At 42.1% G+C, this 19787-nt stretch overlaps 1 protein-coding gene across 2 annotated transcripts in view; it reads right to left on the bottom strand.

Moving 5' to 3' along the window:
• The window catches only part of LOC146806066 (solute carrier organic anion transporter family member 2B1-like), a 456740-nt gene extending 437233 nt beyond the window's left edge, over window positions 1-19507 (bottom strand). The window contains exon 1 of one of the 2 annotated variants that reach the window (XM_085623369.1): window positions 19394-19507. The gene's annotated coding sequence lies outside the window, so the exon portion shown is untranslated. The remainder of the gene's footprint in view (window positions 1-19393) is intronic. The other variant, XM_085623367.1, reaches the window with a different exon arrangement.
• Window positions 19508-19787: the final 280 nt, after the last annotated feature.

Here is a 19787-nt window from a genome sequence, read left to right as displayed (position 1 = left end):
CCCAGATTATCTGTCTGACAGTCCACACCAAGTGGTACTGAAAGCCTTATCCGCCTCCCACTGAGCACAAAAACATGGAAACGGGCCAGACCATATTGAAACCATCCTGTAAGAACTATTAAACCCACCATGGCTAATATCTACAGCAGTGCCCCTGACACAAAGAGGAACAAGCATTTGCAATGCAATAGGTCTCGCATTTGCGTGAGTTTGAGCTATTAGCATTGTAAATGACAGTGCCTTTTATTTATGTTTTTAAAAAAACAAACTTAGATAAAAAGCATTGTCATTTACAATGCCAATAGCTCAAACTCGTATAAATTCGAGACCTATTGCATTGCAAATGCTTGTTCTATATTATGTACCAGCCATACTTGCAGCTTAATTTTTCTTATGCAACAACCAAGTCAATAGTCGTGACTTTTTGTAGGTTTGATGTTACTTGTGTCATATCTGAATGCAATGACAGAAACAGCAAAATACAGGTCGGGCGGCACACTATGCCAAGCACAGATTTTAGGGCGTAGGGGTTTCTGAGCCACGCCCCTTTGAGAACCGCCCCCCCCAGTTTTTTCATCCCACTTAAAGCTCTGACTACAGCTCCTGAATAGTGTACTTCACCTGCATGCCCCGGGGATTGGAAAACGATATAGTATGCTCCGAGTTGTATTGTGAATAAGTTTCAAGTTGACAGTAGTTAAGGATCAATGTAATAATGGGAGATTTAGCGGCGGTGCAGTGCACCACAGCGCGGGGAGAACTGATGGTTCTCTGTGTTGGCTTGGCCATATGATTAAAAGGAGCCCGATGGTGGGAGGAGGTAGGCAGTTGCAAATCAAATTCTGGTTTGACTACAACCGCGCGCGCTGCGCTGTGACCCGGCCCCGCCTACACCACCCTTTCAACCTGCAGTACACGTTTGACCAAAACGCCAGTCCAATACTAATCAAAGGATAACATGGTATTGCCAATGAATGCGACATCAGTGAGCAGATTATCTAGTAATATATCGTTCACCCTTCGCTATTCCAAGCGCAACTAGCTAATCCTAACCAGTTTATTTTAAAAAAGAATTCGCGTACTGGTAGTCCTGGATGTAAAAACAAAGCGGAGTACGCAAAAAGATCAATGCACAAAAAAACAATTCGCCCCAGGAGCATGAACTAATCTACTATTTAACTTTATATTCTAAACAGGCTGTTTTAACGATCAACACTTTTGTAACATGCCCACTTGTAATTTTCTCTTCATGTAACACTGCTGTTCCTGTTGTGAAGCGCTCTGACACCTTCGGGTAAAGTCCGCGCTATACAACAAGTGATGCTGTGCAGAAAACACTTAAACGTTCTGGGTCATTATGATTTTGACCTGTGAGCAGAGTTTAACCACAGCCATCCGTAGCAAGTATTTAACCAGTTAAGCTATTTTCACAATATTATAACATGATATTAGCATGATACAAGCAGACTTTGCAGGCTGCTACGTAAGCCCAGCTGAACTACCATTAAATAGAGATCTCGTCTAGTTTGGAACGATTACAAAGAAAACCAACACACCTTTACTATTGGCTTTCTCCTTGATCTCAAACTCTTCGGGAGCAGAGTTTTTTTTAATACTGAAAATGTAACCTAAAGTTTGGTGCCTGGGGGCGAGAGGGGGCGAGAGGGGACGGAGGCAGGCTGCGGGCGGCAGGCACCATTGTTGAGCATGCGCCGTGTTAATTTAAATAAATAAAAAGACTACTTTTAGGTGCACAACAAGAAAGGTGCGAGTGCGCAGTATTAAAGTCAAAGCAAAATACTAAAATGTTTAATTGTACTTGTAAAGCGTAGCACCCGGGGGTGGGAGGAGCTGCAGGGCCAGGCGCCATTGTCGAGTGCACGGTGTTATTAATTTAAATAGCGTGCTGGGTTGTTAATTTAAATAAAAAAACAATGTTTGGGTGCCGAGTGCACAACAGAAAGGTGCAAGTGCGGCAGAATAAAGTTAAAGAACGTAGTGAAAGCAAATTAAAACAAGCACTGACGAGGGACATCGAAAGTCAAATGAAAATGCTTTTTTCCTCACCTGTGTTGCAAGAAATGGTGGCAAAAGTAAACAAGCAGGAAGGGGGTGGCTAATGGTGTGCACTTTCGCGGCCGCTTTGATGTCCTCAGTGGCCGCGCGGCTCACTGAGGACATCAAATCAGCCGCGAAAGTGATCAGGCAGTGCTTTTCAGGCTGCCAAATGCTGCTTGCGCCCGGCGCACATGCACTCTATTTGGAGGCCTGAAAAGCACTAGTTTGCACTTCCAGATCCCCCTTTTACAAAAGCTCTCGCGAGAGCAGCGCAAAAGCGCTGGCTCAGGCGAGACCTAAAAACGGCCCGGCCCCTGCCCCAGGGGATTCCTGGGTGCCCGCTACGGCCAGTCCGGCCCTGGGGATATGAAAACAAGTTTAGCAGCAGGAACCATCTATAAAGTGATGTAGGAATTCAAAGAGAAAATGGTGGCGAAATAATAGTACTATAGAACAGAGTATTGCTGTTAGAAATACATTGTCAACTTTTAAATATTTATGTGCACTAAACTTTGTAAAAAACAGTAGTGGATATTTCTAGCATTTTTCCAAAGTGGAGTGACGTAAAAATGCTTTTTTGCTTCCCTAACTTCAGACCTGCAAGCGAGATTAGCTAGCATATTTTTTTTTTAAATTTGGACAGGTGATTGTAATATTATGTTATTAGCAGACATCCATGGCGTGGTCTTATCCAACCTTTTTGCCTTCACCCCTCCTGTTCTGTCAATTAGTTTTTGTTGGAATTAAGACTTTGTGCACTTTGCCACTGCTAACCAGTACAAAACTGTTTGTGTTCACTGAATAAAGAATTGGAAAAAGTGTCCTACACCTGATTGGTGCATTTAATTTACTTGTAAGTACCTAGTACATGGTAGTATCTGAGCACAGGGTCTGTAAATTAAATGCTACCAGTGGGCCCGCTGCACTCATTGTGCCACCAATTAAAGTAGCCATTTAAAACATGTCTCAGGCCTACGTTTTGTCGTGTTTTGCTATGCTATGCTATGTTTTGTTATGCTGTGCTATGTTTTGTTTTGTTATGCTATGCTATGGTTTGTTATGCTATGCTTTGCTATGTTATTTTTTGCTATGCTATGTTTTGTTATGCTATGTTTTGTTGTGTTTTGTTATGCTATGTTTTGTTATGCTATGCTATGTTTTGTTGTGTTGTGTTGTGTTTTGTTATGCTATGCTATGCTTTGTTTCGTTATGCTTTGCTATGTTTTGCTGTGTGTTGTTCTGCTATGCTATGTTTTGTTCTGCTATGCTATGTTTTGTTATGCTATGCTATGCTATGTTTTGTTATGCTTTGCTATGTTTTGTTTTGCTATGCTATGCTTTGTTCTGCTATGCTATGCTTTGTTCTGCTATGCTATGTTTTGTTATGCTATGCTATGTTTTGTTTTGTTTTGTTTTGTTATACTATGCTATGTTTTGTTGTGTTTTGTTATGCTATGCTATACTCTGTTTTGTTGTGTTTTGTTATGCTATGCCATGTTTTGTTGTGTTTTGCTATGCTATGTTTTGTTATGCTATGCTATGTTTTGTTGTGTTTTGTTATGTTATGTTGTGTTACGCTATGTCTTCTTATGCTATGCTATGTTTTGCTATGCTAGGTTTTGTTTTGCTATGCTATGTTTGGTTTTGTTATGCTATGTTATGCTATGCTATGTTTTGGTGTGTTTTGCTATGCTATGCTTTGTTTTGTTATACTATGCTATGTTTTGTGATGCTATGCTATGTTTTGTCATGTTTTGTTATGCTATGCTATTTTTTGTTGTGTTTTGTTATGCTATGCTATGTTTTGTTATGCTAAGCTATGTTTTGTTTTGCTATGCTATGCTTTGTTATGCTATGATATGCTATGTTTAGTTATGCTATGCTATGTTTTGTTTTGTTATGCTATGTGATGCTATGCTTTGTTTTGTTATGCTATATGTTTTGTTATGCTATGCTATGTTTTGTTGTGTTTTGTTATGCTATGCTATGTTTTGTTATGCTATGCTATGCTTTGTTATGCTATGCTTTGCTATGTTTTTTTTGCTATGCTATGTTTTGTTATACTATGTTTTGTTGTGTTTTGTTATGCTACGCTATGTTTTGTCATGCTATACTATGTTTTGTTGTGTTTTGCTATGCTATGCTTTGTGTTATGCTATGCTATATTTTGTTATGCTATGCTATGTTGTGTTGTGTTATGCTATGCTATGCTTTGTTTTGTTATGCTTTGCTATGTTTTGTTATGCTATGCTGTTTTGTTCGTGTTTTGTTATGCTATGATATGTTTTGTTATGCTATGCTATGTTTTGTTTTGCTATGCTATGCTTTGTTATGCTATGCTATGTTTTGTTGTGTTTTGCTATGCTATGTTTTGTTTTGTTATGCTATGTTTTTTGTGTTTTGTTATGTTATGCTGTGTTACGCTACGTTTTGTTATGCTATGCTATATTTTGTTGTGTTTTGTTAGGCTATGCTATGTTTTGTTATGCTATGCTATGATTTGTTATGCTTTGCTATGTTTTGTTTTGCTATGCTATGCTTTGTTCTGCTATGCTATGTTGTGTTGTTTTTTTGATGCTATGCTATGTTTTGTTTTGTTTTGTTATACTATGCTATGTTTTGTTGTGTTTTGTTATGCTATGCTATACTCTGTTTTGTTGTGTTTTGTTATGCTATGCCATGTTTTGTTGTGTTTTGCTATGCTATGTTTTGTTATGCTATGCTATGTTTTGTTATGCTATGTTTTGTTATGCTATGCTATGTTTTGTTGAGTTTCGTTATGTTATGCTGTGTCACGCTATGTTTTCTTATGCTATGCTATGTTTTGCTATGCTATGTTTGGTTTTGTTATGCTATGCTATGTTTTGGTGTGTTTTGCTATGCTATGCTTTGTTTTGTTATACTATGCTATGTTTTGTGATGCTATGCTATGTTTTGTCATGTTTTGTTATGCTATGCTATGCTTTGTTATGCTATGCTATGTTTTGTTTTGTTATGCTATGCTATTTTTTGTTGTGTTTTGTTATGCTATGCTATGTTTTGTTATGCTAAGCTATGTTTTGTTTTGCTATGCTATGCTTTGTTATGCTATGATATGCTATGTTTAGTTATGCTATGCTATGTTTTGTTTTGTTATGCTATGCTTTGTGATGCTATGCTTTGTTTTGTTATGCTATGATATGTTTTGTTATGCTATGCTATGCTATGTTTTGTCGTGTTTTGTTATGCTATGCTATGTTTTGTTATGCTGTGCTATGTTTTGTTTTGTTATGCTATGCTATGCTATGTTTTTTTTGCTATGCTATGTTTTGTTATACTATGTTTTGTTGTGTTTTGTTATGCTACGCTATGTTTTGTTATACTATACTGTTTTGTTCGTGTTTGGTTATGCTATGATATGTTTTGTTATGCTATGCTATGTTTTGTTTTGCTATGCTATGCTTTGTTATGCTATGCTATGTCTTGTTGTCTTTTGCTATGCTAGGTTTTGTTTTGTTATGCTATGCTATGTTTTTTGTGTTTTGTTATGTTATGCTGTGTTACGCTACGTTTTGTTATGCTATGCTATATTTTGTTGTGTTTTGTTAGGCTATGCTATGTTTTGTTATGCTATGCTGTGATTTGTTATGCTTTGCTATGTTTTGTTTTGCTATGCTATGCTTTGTTCTGCTATGCTATGTTTTGTTGTGTTTTTTATGCTATGCTATGTTTTGTTTTGTTTTGTTATACTATGCTATGTTGTGTTGTGTTTTGTTATGCTATGCTGTACTCTGTTTTGTTGTGTTTTGTTATGCTATGCCATGTTTTGTTGTGTTTTGCTATGCTATGTTTTGTTATGCTATGCTATGTTTTGTTATGCTATGCTATGTTTTGTTGAGTTTCGTTATGTTATGCTGTGTTACGCTATGTTTTCTTATGCTATGCTATGTTTTGCTATGCTATGTTTGGTTTTGTTATGCTATGCTATGTTTTGGTGTGTTTTGCTATGCTATGCTTTGTTTTGTTATACTATGCTATGTTTTGTGATGCTATGCTATGTTTTGTCATGTTTTGTTATGCTATGCTATGCTTTGTTTTGTTATGCTATGCTATGTTTTGTTTTGTTATGCTATGCTATTTTTTGTTGTGTTTTGTTATGCTATGCTATGTTTTGTTATGCTAAGCTATGTTTTGTTTTGCTATGCTATGCTTTGTTATGCTATGATATGCTATGTTTAGTTATGCTATGCTATGTTTTGTTTTGTTATGCTATGCTTTGTGATGCTATGCTTTGTTTTGTTATGCTATGATATGTTTTGTTATGCTATGCTATGCTATGTTTTGTCGTGTTTTGTTATGCTATGCTATGTTTTGTTATGCTGTGCTATGTTTTGTTTTGTTATGCTATGCTATGCTATGTTTTTTTTGCTATGCTATGTTTTGTTATACTATGTTTTGTTGTGTTTTGTTATGCTACGCTATGTTTTGTTATACTATACTGTTTTGTTCGTGTTTGGTTATGCTATGATATGTTTTGTTATGCTATGCTATGTTTTGTTTTGCTATGCTATGCTTTGTTATGCTATGCTATGTCTTGTTGTCTTTGGCTATGCTAGGTTTTGTTTTGTTATGCTATGCTATGCTATGCTATGTTTTTTGTGTTTTGTTATGTTATGCTGTGTTACGCTATGTTTTGTTATGCTATACTATGTTTTGTTGTGTTTTGCTATGCTATGCTTTGTGTTATGCTATGCTATATTTTGTTATGCTATGCTATGTTTTGTTGTGTTGTGTTATGCTATGCTTTGTTTGTTATGTTTTGCTGTGTTTTGTTATGCTATGCTGTTTTGCTCGTGTTTTGTTATGCTATGATATGTTTTGTTATGCTATGCTATGTTTTGTTTTGCTATGCTATGCTATGCTGTTATGCTATGCTATGTTTTGTTGTGTTTTGCTATGCTATGTTTTGTTTTGTTATGCTATGTTTTTTGTGTTTTGTTATGTTATGCTGTGTTACGCTATGTTTTGTCATGCTATGCTATGTTTTGTTTTGCTATGCTATGCAATGTTCTGTTATGTTTTGTTATGCTATGCTATGTTTTGCTATGCTATGTTATGTTGTGTTTTGTTATGCTAATCTTTGTTTTGTTATGTTATGCTATGCTATGTTTTGTGATGCTATGTTGTGTTGTATTATGGTATGCTATGCTATGCTATGTTTTGTTATGCCATGCTATGTTTTGTTTTGCTATGCTATGCTTTGCTATTTTTTGTTATGCTATGCTTTATTTGGTTATGCTATGCTATGTTTTGTTTTGCTATGCTATGCTTTGTTATGTTATGCTATGCTTTGTTTTGTTATGCTATGCTATATTTTGTTATGCTATGCTATGTTTTGTTGTGTTTTGTTACTCTATGCTATGTTTTGTTCTGCTGTGTTATGCTATGCTTTGTTATGCAATGCTATATTTTGTTATGCTATGCTATGCTTTGTTGTGCTTTGCTATGCTATGTTTTGTTTTGATGTGTTATGCTATGTTTTGTTATGCTACGCTATGTTTTGTTTTGTTATGTTGTGTTCGGCTAGGCTACGTTATGTTGTATTAGGTTATGCTAGGCTGTGTTATGTTGTGTTAGGCTAGGCTGTGTTATGTTGTGTTGGGCTAGGTTTTGTTGTGTTGTGCTGTGCTGTGTTTTGTTTTGTTATGTTTTTGTTTTGTTTTGTTAGGTTATGGTTTGTTATGTTTTGTTATGTTATACTATATTTTGTTATCAAGTGTTTATGCCACAGAGCAGAATGGTAAGACATGTCACATCACCACACAATGCTTGCCTGCAACCCAAGCCTATTGTCGCATTGAGCTGCACGTGCAGTCCGCATTCGGGTCAATCTAAGCCATCATTAATGCAAGGAGACATTCGATACTTTTGGAATGCACGCGCTACAACTTGAAAGTTGTGTTTTATTATGCTATGGTATGTTTTGTTATGCTATGCTATGCTTTGTTATGCTATGTTTTGTTGTTTTTTGTTATGCTATGTTTTGTCGTGTTTTGTTATGCTATGCTATATTGTGCTTTGCTATGCTATGTTTTGTTGTGTTATGCTATGTTTTGTTATGCTATGCTAGGTTTTGTTTTGTTATGCTATGCTATAATTTGTTATGTTATGTTGTGTTAGGCTAGGCTATGTTATGTTGGGTTAGGTTAGGCTAGGCTGTATTATGTTGTGTTAGGCTAGGCTGTGTTATGTTGTGTTAGGCTAGGTTGTGTTGTGCTGTCCTGTGTTGTGTTGTGTTGTTTTGTTAAGTTATGGTTTGGTATGTTTTGTTATGTTATACTATCTTTTGTTATGTTATACCATGTCATGTTATACTATGTTATGTTATCACGTGTTTATGCCACAGAGCAGAAAGGTAAGACATGTCACGTCACCAAACAATGCTTGCCTGCAACCCGAGCCTATTGTTGCGTTGAGCTGCGCGTGCAGTCCACATTCAGGTCAATCTGACCCATCATTAATGCAAGGAGACATTCTATACTTTTGGAATGCACACGCTACAACTTGAAAGGGGGTTTGCATTGATTGCAACTAATACTTGTGAGTATTTAACATGCTATGAGCACTGATTGACAAGTGATATCATCAAACACAGGTGGATGGTCTGCTAATAGCAGCACGCCTTTATACCTGATGGTTTTTAATTATGAGACAGGGATAATGGCCTTACTTAGCTGTTATACTAATGTTATACTATGATTTATTCAAAAAGACATGTAACGTCACCACTGCAGCCATGATTTAATTATGAGACAGGGATAATGGCCTTACTTAGCTGTTATACTAACGTTATACTTATGATTTATTCAAAAAGACATGTAACGTCACCACTGCAGCCATGATTTGCAAGCATCAATGTGTCTTCCCACTCCACCACCCTCACCAACTGTTCCCATTTTTAACGAACGGACAATATGCTAATTTGCGAAATTCCTTTTCTGTATCTTCGGAGATGCGGGAGTGAAAGGCCCTGCAAATTTGGAGGTTTTCACTTTAATGTGAAATAACCATTGAACTGGTGTAAATTGAATATCTGCGCCGCGTCGTTTTTAAAAAAAACGTCAATGTGACAAGCGTACATTTTGAAATCCGATCTTGCTATAAGGGCAATTTTATTATAATTAAAATGGCGTCTTTTTCACTTTCTACCATTTGCCAAATTAATTAGGAAATGCGGCTGGCAGCAATATAATTTCAGTGACCCATATAGAAACAAAATGTTCACCATCTATATTTAATGCATTCTGTGTACAGCCAGAGGCAGACTAAACAAGCTTTGGCAAGGCGGCTGCGGCCGCGAAAGTGAAAGTGATACGGAGGAAAGACACATGGCGCTGCGCGCGTGCACGTTCACGTGCACTGAAGCTTTAGGCCACAGCAGCACTTTGAAAAGCCTGTATACAAAATGTCTCGGCCAGATCAGCGCAAGCGCTGGATCAGGCGAGACCTAAAAAAGATACTCAGTGGTGCACATAAGACTTTCTTTTAGACTCTTTTGAAGGTTCGGATGTAAAAGTCCCCAAGGTTTAGTCGAGACCGAATATTTGCAGCTTATCATTTCAACCTCTAATAAAGCAGTCAAAGTCTTGGGCAAGAGATCTATGACAAAAAGGGCTACTCAGAAGGTAGGGGTCTTTTGTTAAAATCCACTGAGAGCCTATTCCATTTTGCTGCCACAGGGGAAGCCACACTGTGTAAGACCACAAAGGAAAAACAAGCATTTGCAATGCAATAGGTCTTGCATGTGCAAGAGTTAGAGTTACTGGCATTGTAAATACCAATGTGTTTTATCTTTGTGTTTTGTAGGGGATTAGATGTATATGGTTTGGAGAGGAATTATGTGGGTTGAACTGGAACGGTTAGTTGCAAAATAGTGTGGTGTATTTGTGTTTTGGAATTATGCAATATGGTGAATAGATAGGTGTGAGCTGAATAGATGGAAAGAAAGATAGAGAGGAATAGGTAGTTTGTGCACGAAGTGGGGAATAAAGTCTAGATAGAGGAGCAGAAAGTGTGTGAGAAAAAGAGAACAAAGGGGGGAGAGCAGGCCAGATAGGCATAAATAGGGAGCGCCTGTGTATGTCGAAGAGAACTTAAGAAGGAGGAGAGTGTGGGTTTGAGGGATGGAAATGTTGATAGGGCACAGGAAGGAAATTGTGCTTGAAGACCTGAATTGAACTAATAGAGTGGCGAAAAGAGTGCATGAGCGAGCGAGAGAGGTGTGAGTGTACACGAGAGAGATGAGTACGAGGGGCAACCCTGGGTGGGGGGGGGGAGGGCAAGAGATGGAATTTTGTACAGCGGAGGTGATAGAGGAAGGTAATACGTTTGACCAGGTAGTATAGAGAGGAGGCTAGGAGTGTAAGGGAGGGATGAGAGGGGGTAGGGGAATTGTCAGATGAGAGGAGGTAGTGGCAGAGTGAGGGAGAGATGGGGCAGCGGGTGTGTGGTGGAGAGATGATCGGGTTCGTGGAAGTGCAAGTTTGAGATCTGTTTTGTAATTGTGTGGTGTGGGAATGTGTGGTATGATATGATTTTGAATTATGTGCATAGTAATAAAATAGAATTAACTTTAGTGGAACTATGTAGAGTGTGAATTTGCGTGGGTGCATACACAAACATTACAGGGATGAGAGTAGGCGGGGGTTACAATTTCAAAGTTTGAAAGTACTAGATACACAGCTGTCTGGGCAGAAATGGCCCTTGGCTCAACCTAGATTATTTCTACTACCACTGAACCCTCGTTATCTTCGTACCTCATGTCAGCAGCTAGGCAGGACTACTGGAATGCAAGAGTTGTATGGGGAACTACAGTTGGGCCAAAGTCCCCTCTTTAAGGTAAGGGGGATATAAAGATGGTGGGCGAGGTGGTAATAAAAGAGCATGACAGAAGAACACAGACATGGGGTGAAGGAGAATAAAAGGAAGGAAAAAAGAAGAGTGGATGCTGGGTCAATGAAGAATGGACAGAAATGAAACAAAAGGAACAGAACAATAGGTAAAATGAGGGTACATCGAAGAGCACGAAAGATAGAAGGTCCGTGAGAGGCACAAAAGGCTGCAAGTCTACAAGATTTCCCCGTTATTATGAGAAGCTCCATAGTTCGGGCGCTCAGTTCGATTCTGCATGGCACAGGTTTTCCTTCTTGGAATCACACCGTTGAATGCATTTACTTTGTTGAGTATCAATCTAGAAACTAGATCAGCCCAGAAGAACATGCGACCTGGGGCACGTATTTAATATAATTTGTTGTATAGTGCTTCAAAAGTCCACAGCAAGCTGGAATCCTAAAGAAACAGAATCAGCAAGTCCATAGAAGTCACTTCACAAGAGAATCTCATGAGGAAAGGAAACATGGTCTGGGTACACTCAGAGACCGCTGTCAATGAACAGTACAACCCTTTATAGAGTTTACAATATTACTGTTTCCAGCATAACCAATGAAAATATGACAAATATGACAAAGATTTCCTTGTACGGGACTTCAAACATCGCTGTCCAGATGCCCCCAGGGATTAACTTTATGCCTGCAAAGTAGACAGAGCAGGCAAAGTGCGCAGGACAAACATCTAGGCCTGCGGCGGAAGCAGGGTGCAGCTACCCATTCCCAGCCAATTAACAACCACTTAGGGAGCAGTGGTAAAGGCACCCCCAGGGAGCCGCCAGCACCAAACCCCGGACGGCCGCAGGTAGAGATGCAGGGTGTCAAAGTGGAGACTGGCACAGACTGGGCACACTTCAGCACGCCTTGCCCTTGGGTTAAGGTGTGCCCCCAGAGAAGCCCTCTTTCCTCCCCTTGTACAGTCTAAACAAGCTGTCCCAGTCACAAGGAATGATGCAGTGGCGTAACAAAACTTCAGGGGGCCCCCCTGCAAAGTACATGCAGGGGGGCCCCCAGGCTCCGGACCCAGTCCAGAGCTCTCAGGCCTGGGACCTGCCAATGCTGAAGGGTGCCCTGGAGCCCTCTCACTGCAGATGCTGCGGGGGCTTTTGTAAGGCCACTGGGTTCACTTGGTTCTACGCATACCCCTTTGCTAGTAATCTTAGAATTATCACTTCATAAGACGTCCTCTTCTCAGTCCTAAGATTTGAAGGGTGCAAATCTCTAAGGACTGACTTCTAAAATCTTTAACTAAAAATCTGAAAGATTTTTGCTCCACGCCTCCAGGGGAGGGATAAGACAGAGCTGTAGCATGGCACAGGCTTGTATGGCGCCTGCGGTTGACAGGTAAGATGATGTTTGTCTTATTATTTAGTTCAGTGAGGTTTGGAGGACTTATTCAAAGAGAATGAATTAAAGAGGAGGCTGCTCTGCTTCCATCTTCTTTATGATTAAGGCATAAGTCTTGTTAGGCGAGCAGCTGATGGATTCCTGCATGTCACTTCTCCTCTTTGCCCTGATGACGCCATGAAACCGTAATTGTACTGCAAAATGCATACCAAGCAGCATGGTGGGGAGAGTTTAAAATAAAAACTTTATTTTTCCCTGTCTGTGTAAAATTTGGAAAATTGTTATGGAGCCTTGCTTGGCTGATCTCGTTGAGTGGATCTCTAGATGAAGAGGGTTGTAACTGATGCTTCTGGGCCAGTTTTGTGCTGTATCCCAGTAGTGTTAGCACACACTTTTCATAGGAGCTTTCTTTATTTAAGAAGAAGCTACGTTTTACATGGTTAGTAGTTTCACTAAGCATATTTTGTGCTAAAAGTATCTCTTGTGCGCTATGAAATCGCTCTCCCTTCCATTAGAAAGCGTTTCTCAAAACAGCAACATGCGAATCAAGAAAGAAAGCCTGTCTCACTCACAGAGATGACACAGGCATAACAGGAGAGAGCTATAGCATTGGTCTGCTTTCCCTTCATCTCCTGCTACTCTAGTCCAGTTAACAAATATTTTGAGGCTGATGATTGAAAAGACTGAACGCTGTCATTGATCCGCATTTCCAAGATCAGTTGCATCTGCATGGTCCTGGTCTTATTCCAAATGAACGGCCTTCTCAACCTGGTTATCATCTGGGTGGGAATGATGGAGATTTTGTCTCTTTTATAAATTATGATGAAATCCGTACAGTGGAGCAAAATGGTGTTTTCTTTCAAAGACCTAAGATATGATTTTTTGGTTCCTCCCTGAGATCTTCCATTAGTTGCAAAGGCTTTCCAGCTGGCCCATTTGAGCCCTTAAAAGAGGCCTCTTTTAATATCATTTCTGCTATGGTAGTTTTTCTGGAGGCCATCGCTTTGGCAAGGAGAATAAAGGAAATTGGTGCCATACATTTTTTTCTTCTTTTCTTTCCTGTGGTCCTTGTCTTACGTCTCTCTCCTGCTTTCATTCAAAATAAATTATTCGTCCTTATCTATATCCTTCCACTTCTTTACCTGGGGAGATTCCTCTGCACTCTCTAGATGTGGACAGAGCTGTATGCATTTACCTTCAGAGAACTTCTGAACTTCGTTCATCAGATCATTTTTATGACTTTTGGTTCAGTAAGAAAATGATATAAACCTTCAGTGGCTCCCTTTAGTGATTGAGTATGTAATGCAATTTTAACCTCTTATGAGTTGTCACGTATTCCTTTCTCTCCTTCTATTTTGGGCATATGGCTACTTGTTGGGCAGTGGCCCTGAGAATTTCAGTTTACAGACTGCATGTGTTAAATATTGTGGCTATGTTGGTTGCTTCAGTCTTTGAAGCAGTGAATACATTAATATATTTCATTTATTTTTCAGGGTAAATGTATGGGTGCAGCATCAATTTCTTTTTTTATTTGTTCAACCATGCCTCTTTTGTTTGTTATACCCTCAAATCCTATAACTGAGAGAAGAAGTGTAACAAAGCAGTAATGCCCTGGCACTTTTCATTATCCTGAGTATACTTTTCCTTGCCCCAGTCCTACTCACTCCCTCCCTTCCCTGTTAAAGCTCCTTTCCAGCCTTCCATGATATGCTCTTGCCTTACTGGACAAGGACCTCAGCTTTGCCCATCAAACCCTCTGTGACCCCCCCAAACAATGTTTCATCTCCTCCTTCATACACAATGCCCGGTGTTTGTCTGCAAACGACTACTGATGCAAGTGTGGCCTATTTACCTGATCACACGCTCTCGCTGCATACCCGCATGCAAGATACACTGCGCTGCCCGCCACGTGCTGTCCACTCCCAAGCTGCGTGGCACCACATCCAGGCTTGAACCTTTCAGCCTCTTTGCTCTGCTGCGTTTGTACACACTCTAGCTGTACTAAGTAGCCAACTCCCTCACCTCTTTAAAACTGAACTCATAGTGCACCTCACTATCATCAAACGAGTGGAATGCTGCTTATAGAGTGCGACCGCTACACAAAGGAAGCCCCAACACAGAGCAAGGAAAAAAGAAAGAAATTGTGAAAGTGTGCTACACAAATGAAGGGAAGGGAAAGGGAAGAAGGAAGATAGATGTGATAGGAAGAAATAGAGAAGAACGAAGAACGAAATAGGGGGATGAAGAGAAAGAAACACAAGCAAAAGTAATAGGAGTAGGAAACAACAAAAACGAATGAAATAAACAGAAAAATAAAGAAACAGAAGGAGGTGGAAAAGGAAGAGGAAAGAAAGGAGAGGTGAAGAGGGAGGGAAAGGAGGAAAGGCAGGAAGATGGAAGTGTGAGAAATAGAGAGAACGCTGATGTCGTACAAGTTCTTGAGACACCCTCTCCTCCGCACCTTTCTGGTAAGCTCTGTCGGCGGAATGAGGAAGCGAGCGGGGTGCTGCGTGCTGCACTCGAAACATGCAGGGTAACAGGAGGTAACAGTGTGAGGAGCAGAACTAAGGAGAGACAGGCACGGAGGAGAGGCAGACAGGCACAGAAGAGAGACAGGCACAGAGGAGCGGCTGCACGGAGAGAGGAGGAACAGAGGAATAGGAGAGACAGCAGGGGGGAGGAGACACAGGGGCCTAGCATAGTCAGACAGGAATGACCGATACAGTGGGGGAGTGCGAGAAGCCCACATGAGAAAGAGGTACAGAGGAGAATAGATAAGGGGGGTGAGCCGCAGCAGAGAGGCAGCCGAAGCCAAGAGTAACATGAAGAAGAGCTGGACACAGAAAAGAAATAGATAAAAAGACAATCTGAGAGTAGAGATAAATAAAAGAAAAGATTGAGGGCGAGAAGGCACGCTGTCACACCGAGGGTGGAGAGAGAGAGAGAGAGAGACAGACAAGCGAGAGGCACAGAGGCACCAGAGTGGAGAGAGACATACATTGTGACAGAGAGTTCATCCCAAGTACAACCACTGGCGGAAGACACCTCGGGGGGAAAGGGACAAAGAGACAAGGACACCGAAACATACAAAGTCTTAAAGAGACAGTCAAGACATGCACTTGGAGACACTGGGGCAGCAAAGCCCTGACCAGTAAATAGTCTAGAGCAAGAGAGAACACAGGGGCATATCAGCAACAACCGGCGATAATTATCGCTCAGCGCTCTTAGCATGAGGATAATTATCACCGGGTAACGTGGATTTTTATCGCTGAGATAGCGTGCTATTAGCAACGCTCATCTCCTCAGCGATAAAAATCCTAGCGCTAACTGCCTAACGTGTGATTATCGCTGGAAACCCAGCGATAATCTCACGTAGTGTGGCGTTAGCTTGCTGATAGGGACTCACAAACTTAGCCATGATATCCACCTTCCATAGGATATCATGGCTTAGTCAGTCCTGAAGCAGGCGTAAGGAAAGTAGCGATGACAGAGGTTATCGCTACTTTTCCTGTGGCTATGCTTCATAGCGTGGGGCTTGATGATAGGAGAAATGTCACTTAGCGACATTTCTCCTGTCATGTTAGGTCAGGAACGCCCACTTTGCAACTCATTAGAGATGCAAAGCTGGGCGTTAGGAATCCCCACGCTAAAGCAAGGTTTCACGTGTTAGCGTGGCCTTGCTAATCAGGCGATAAAATTATCGCCGCTTTTCGGCCGAAAACGGCCGCAAAAGCGGCGATAAATTTTTATCGCCAGCTTGTAAATATGCCCCACAGTGCGTCAGCCTGAGGAAACTCCGTAGGAGAGACATCAGCAGACAGGCAGCCCCAGGAGAGCAGCATGTTTGGCATGAGGAAGAGAGAGACAACAGCGTCAGCAGCACTCTTATCATCCGAGAAACCCCCGAATCTAGGTACCTGCGTGGCCCTGCAAGATGGGTTCCCCAAGACAAGGTAGGTGAAACCCCATTGCTCAGATAAAGTCATGCACTTCTCAAGGTCCGGGTCAGAGAGAAGATTGTTGTTGAGGTCCCTGGTGGCCGTGGCCCTCAACATGTTGAACATATGCAGCGCCGAATTTGGGACTGCATAGTGCCTAGCGTGCATGCGCGCTTCAAAGCCTTTTCGAAGAGGTGCACGTCTGTGTGCCTGGAGATCCCATTTGGGCCCCTCACATCACAGAGAGGCAGGAACACGGTGCTGCAGGGCCTACATTACGTTTTATGGCCTGCCCCATGAAGCATGTGATGTCCAGTATGCTGCCCAGCCCAGAGCCCACTCCACCCTCTGAGACTCACCGGAAGCCTGGCCTGCAGCTTCAGTGAAAGGCACGAGCGGGTGCCAGAAGACCAGGCAAAGCTAGCCAGGGGCTAGCAATAATTAAATTAAGGCCACAGCCACCACACCTTCTCACCCGTCTCGGATTGATGGCATGTCTTCCTCGTCCTTGTGCGCACTTTTAATTGCGCAATGTGAATGACAATGACCACCTTACACGAGGTGCAACGACGGCGAGACAAGCGTAAGTTACGTAACCTAACCAACATATAATCACATCCCAGGCCCAGTGATGTGTGCAGTGCTTTCTTGCTTTGCGGAGGGGGCCCCTGGAGCACGGGGCCCCCCCGCAACGCGGGGGCCTGTGTTACGCCCCTGGAATGATGTTAACCCCATCTGTGTTGAATCTTACAAATCAATATTCGGAAGAAGCCAGAACTCAATCATGTATTCCGAAGACCAATACAGCCACTAGACCACCTCCTTGAATTAGAGAACGGCACTATTCCCATTGCTTGGCTCTCTGCTGTATTACTAAAGGCGCTCCTCCGGCCTTACCAGAATGTGAGCCCCAGGCTGCATGGCACCTGCAGATAATGCGTTCAGTTACCTTGTGCAATCTATTCTGAGGCAATGCACAAGTGTTCAGATATTGAAGGATTGACAGGACTTGAAATAAAATAGTATAAAAGTGCACTCGTGTCTGTCTTAATCGCATACGCCCTCCTCCTAGTTTAGTGAAATATGCTCTCTGTTCGTGCTAATTTCATCTTCAGCAGTAAAGTGCAAAAGTTACCGTTGCACCCTACAGTATTAATTCATAGTTTGGTGCAAGGGAAATGGCAGGACAGTACAAGACGATCGCACCACGGGAAGGATCGTCAGAGCACGTCTGTGATATGGTTAATCTTCTCATCGAGCAGAGGTGCAACTAGGGCGAGACGGGCATTTGGAAAAGAAAGGCACGCTGCAGTTATTGTTTAAAGCGTGCCGCACTGCCAAACAATAATGTTTTAAAAAAACAAAAAGGTGCAAGTCGGTCAAGCCGCGCATTTTGAAAATATCACGCGAGCGCCATTGCTACTACTGCACTGGTAAAAAAAGACACAAACAATGTTGTAAAAATAGAGTTGGGCGAGCCGTGCACAACAAAAGGAAATTTGCGCAGCCACCTTTGTTAGAGTCCAAACACAGCATGCTGCCCTGCAAAAGAAGAACAAGTAGTCCCCAAATAACACTTACGAGAGTAAGTGAACAGTAATTAGCCAGTGCTCCTTGGATGAAACCGGAAATGATGTATGGGAGTGGGAACAAATAAGGAGCAAGGAAACAAAATGCAACCAAAAGAATTAGCCAATTGCAAGAAGCAGCCCATATTGCCACATTACACTCCAGTAGAGTGTTTACAGCAGGTCTCGAAGAGACAGCACATGCGCTGCCTTGCTCCACCTAATCAGTACGACATCCATGATTGAAGCTGAACCAACAGCTTGCCAATCGTGAATGGGCTGGTTCGGGTTTCCACTTCTGGTCACCAGATCTCCGGATAACTAAAACAAATTACATTGCGCGCGCTGCATCGCCGATTGGCGTTGCAGGTGTGCAATGTAATTCGTTTTCTTTCTTTCTTTACTTAACTCCGTGCGTCCGTAAGCTGGAGTTTACCAACCCCCACCATGCCCCTCCCCTGCCCCACCGCCCCGCAGCACTCCCACGAGGAGCCGCCACTGGATACATGCTATTGGTGATGGGTATGTGTATAGGGCAGCGCACACCCGCAGCTAGGACACCATCAGACTACAGACTAAAAAGTGTAAAAATTAAAAACAAGGCAGCAGGCTTTTTCCATCATTATGCCCCACCCACCAGGCCTGCCCCCAGGGGCGTAGCTTCCATTGGTGCCTAGAGGCCTGAGGGGCCATCTGAACCCAGATTACTACTGTCTTTCACAGTTCAATCAGCCCAGGGGACCCATTTCCTTCTTTGCACTATGACACTCTGGCTATGCCACGGGCTGTCCCACAACTGCTGCGCCAATTTAGGAAAGAGTTGAAGACGCACCTCTTTAAAGAGCAATACACCCCTACGAATGAGCTGTCCACAAACCAGCTATCACTTCACGCCTGTGTTTGACTGACCCTGTACAGGGCTTCTCTGCCTTTAGGCTAGGACAGCAGCATGGAAATAACATACACACGAAAGAGGGATAGACGAACGCATGGGCAGGTAAGAATAGACAGATGGATGGATGGATGGATGGATGGATGGACAGACAGATCTCTAGCCAGATACATACATTGAGTCTGAACAGATGCTTATATGACCAGACACGTTGGTGAAGTTGTAGGCTAATAGTGCAGGATTTACTAGAGATAGTGTGGTAAATGTTGCTTCACATCCATACTTCATGAGCGGATGGGAAGGTGTGGTAAATCTCACTAGAGATGTACTCGGAAACCTAGGCACCTTGTTTTCAGCGTTGCTATTAAGCGAGCAGGGCTGCAAGGCCAGGCCTGCGCGCAATGATGTATAATAAACAGGTTTATGAATCGCCGGCAGCTGCAGGCAGGCGCTGTCCTTTCCGAAGACACCAGAAGCGAGCAGGAGCAACACGAACTACAGGAAAATCGCAACGTAAAAGATAGTCTTTGAGGGTCGGATCTGAGTTCACAACAATTGGTTGTAAGAGCTAAGCGTAAAACAAACACAGAGAAACTTTGTACGGACACCAGACAAGAGGTACACGTCTGTACGCAGCGGGCTGCTTGTTTTAAGTAAGGTACTCACAGCGGCCAGGCTCCGCGGCGGATAGTCGACGTCTGTATTGAGTGCTCACGCTGCACAGAGTACTACAGACGCCTCTTTCAAAGTGAAAGGACGCGGTGAAAGCTCGGGACAGAGGGGAGGAGTCTGAGCGTCAACGCAAGCCAGATGGCTCGGAGACAACTCGGACGGCGTACCTCGGAGGCAACCCTTCGTAACGCTGCAAGACAAGCACTACCTCGCTGCTTTCCAAAGTTAAATTACTCCTTCTTCCACTCTGCCGTGACCTTTACACTGCCCTGGCAAGAGGCTCGCGCTTCGAAGCATCTCTTTATACGGTCCAGGAGCTACTACTTCCAAAAAACAAACATGACCGAATCCAGCAATGCAGGGGTGGAAGATAAAACCGGGAAACGCT

This window comes from Triturus cristatus, chromosome 8, assembly GCF_964204655.1.
Source record: "Triturus cristatus chromosome 8, aTriCri1.1, whole genome shotgun sequence".
NCBI lineage: Eukaryota > Metazoa > Chordata > Amphibia > Caudata > Salamandridae > Triturus > Triturus cristatus.
The sequence above is the reverse complement of the archived record's forward strand: the minus strand, read 5'-3'. Positions and strand labels throughout refer to the sequence as shown.